Here is a 3260-nt window from a genome sequence, read left to right on the forward strand (position 1 = left end):
GCTTTCATTAAATGTCTAATTTTATATGCGAAGAAAACATTTAAAATACTCATTAAGTTGATTGTACTAACTTGATTTTAATTATTTATGTAGATCCCATAATGCCTCATTTACTGTTTTAACATTAACTTTCAGAAAACTTTACATACAAATATAAGTTTTGGATCTTTGAAACTTTGATGTTGTTGTGTTTTCCAGTTTTTATTTAGGCAAGGCAAGGCAAGTTTATATAGTACCTTTCAACACAAGGCAATTCAAGGTGCTTTACAAAAATGAAAGACATTCAGACAGAAGTTCCACTTTACTGATGAACACAACGGCTCAGTTTCAATTAAAAGCAGCGGCAAAAAGAAAAGTCTTCAGCCTGGATTTAAAAGTAGTAAGAGTTGTAGCGGACCTGCAGGTTTCTGGGAGTTTGTTCCAGATATTTGGAGCATAATAACTGAACGCTGCTTTTCCATCTTTAGTTCTGACTCTGGGGACAGAAAGCTGACCAGTCCCTGAAGACCTGAGAGATCTGGATGGTTCATAATTTAGTAGTAGATCAGAAATGTATTTTGGGCCTAAACCTTTCAAAGCTTTATAAACCAGCAGCAGCAGTATTTTGAAATCTATTCTTTGACACACAGGAAGCCAGTGTAAAGACTTCAGAACAGGAGTGAAGTGTTCGTCTTTCTTAGTGTTAGTGAGGACTCGAGCAGCAGCGTTCTGAATCAGCTGCAGCTTTCCTGTAAAGACACCATTACAGTAGTCCAGTCTACTGAAGATAAAAGCATGGACAAGTTTTTCCAAATCCTGCTGTGACATTAGTCTTTTAATCCTAGATATGTTAGGTGATAGTAGGCTGATTTAGTAATTGTTTTAATGTGACAGGTCAGAGTCCATGACTACACCTAGATGATTTAGGTACATAGTTTACTGTGAAATTATTGTTTGTCTTCATTTTCATCATTCAATTATATAACATTCTTAAAATAAATCTCTATTGTTTTATAAATTGTGTGTTTATAAAGTTCTGGAAGTTTCTTTAAATTAGTGAAACAGTGCCCCCCTAACCGTAACGGTTAGATATCAGGCAGTTTCAGCGGTGAGAGGCGGTACTGCAGTTTAAACTGAAGAGACAATCGGATTGAGTCTTCCTGAGAGAAACCAGGTGAATCCGATTTAAAAGTAATATTTAATGAATCAAATGTAAACTATGAATAAACATAACAATGAAGAATATATTTAAATGAAGTCAGTCGATTTTACTGAGACAGGTAGTTAGATTTTCGGAGATGAATGGATGGCGGGAAGACAAGCATTTCTCTGTCAACAAACAACATGGCGTCACATTTTTGATTATCTGAGAGGACGGAGAAAAGCGGTTATTGCGCCATGAACGAAAAGAGATGGGACTTTACACAACGTGAGTCACATACCCCTCTCTAACTGTTTTTGTGTTGTTGTTGCTCACCTGAGTCCTGTTTACCTGTCTGTCTCAATGCTGGTTAACCTCCTCTGTTATCTCTGTTTGTTTGAACTGCTTGCTGTGTAGGCTATGTGATGTTATTGAGGTGAAAATTCTGTGAGTAGCTACATTATCCTAGTTGTGGTTTAATGTGTAAATCTGCAGTGTAATATTATATTTAACTGCACCTGTGGCTTTGTTTAAGAAATCAAAACAAACATGGCCTATATCATATGACTTCTATATTTGTACTCATAGAGACTCGAAAAGGACTCAAAATAACATAAAATGACGAAAGAAGGACACACAAGACTACATCAAGACCAAAACTACTACAAAGCTGTAAATAGAGTCTCAAAATGACCAAAAAAAACGTAAAGCGCTTTGAGCACCAGGAAAAGCGCTTTATAAATATAATGTATTATTATTATCATTATTATTTAAATGACTGCAAAAAGGCAAAAACCACCAAACACTCAAAATATAACTAGAATATATCAGATGGGAATAGACCATAAATAGCATTAACATAACCACAAATAAACAGAAAAGACAACCGAAGGACACATGAAAAAATCATGACCCTCATGGGGCAACAACTAGAAAAAACAAACAAAAAATATTCCAACAAAACGAAACATTTTAATAAAGTAATTGAAATATATGACAACACGACTGATGACATAAATGTTGTGTTCAGGTAAGACTTGGCGTACCTATAGTCTGAATCAATTATAAAAGAAAACATTACTGTAAGTAAGAAACTATAATTGACAGACTGAATCTGATCACGGGATAAGAAACAATTGACAAGTGGTGCGATCACGTCAAAATAATGAGATTATAAGTAAAAATCACGAGATAAAAGTGGTATAATGGGACAATAGTCAAAATGATAATAAAAGGTTAAAATCATCAAATCAAATGAAAAAATCATGAAACAAAATGTCAAAAAATGAAATAGTAAAAATAATCAGATACAAGTAAAAACTGAGATCAAGAGTCTCAACATGACAGAAAATGGCAAAATCAACTATCTTCAGAGGGAACATGATTTCCAAAAAATGTCCTATGGCGTTGCTCTCTTCTTCTTCTGCTCTTCTCCCCGAGTCAAGCCACAGTAATAAACTGCTGAGTCGTTCAGTCTGGAGTCGTGCAGCAGCAACGAACCGTCGACTGAAGCTGAGACTTTATCTGGACTAACACCAGGGCCGTACGTCACGTTAGAGACGTCTGAAGACCTGAAGCTGAGCAGCAGCTCTGGACTCCGACCTGCAGCTTTCCTGTACCAGCTGAGGGTGGAGGAGGCATTGGAGGAGACACTGGAGGAGGCACTGGAGGAGGCACTGGAGGAAACACTGGAGGAGGCATTGATAAGTTAAGATAAGGTAAGGTAAGATAAGGTGGACCTTTTATAGAGTGGTGCAGTGACGAGTCCTAAAACCCGGAAGTGAGTCAGCATTTCTCCACTTCCTGTTCCCTCGTCTCAGAGCCAATGGGATCTCTCCATAGGATTTTGGAAAATAGCTGGAAATAAGGTCTGTGGTTGAGACACATTGAAGAGAAGGATCACGTTTCGTTCTACGACATTAAATCCATCAGCAGTGACCCCACTGGTGATTTCTGAAGAGTTCACGTGTCTGAGAAACGATGGTTGTTACCAAGTGGCTGAATAGGACTACAGAAGTTGTGGAGGTCGTTCTACGTCATTACACCGAACACGTAAACACTCCTCTAAGTTTGTTTGCCCTGTTCTGCTTGAAAGCAAGTCCCTGCCTCCTGCAGACTGTTCAAACAAACGCTTCAACTC

The sequence above is a fragment of the Notothenia coriiceps genome, unplaced genomic scaffold (assembly GCF_000735185.1).
Source record: "Notothenia coriiceps isolate Sejong01 unplaced genomic scaffold, NC01 NC01_scaffold00034924, whole genome shotgun sequence".
Lineage (NCBI taxonomy): Eukaryota > Metazoa > Chordata > Actinopteri > Perciformes > Nototheniidae > Notothenia > Notothenia coriiceps.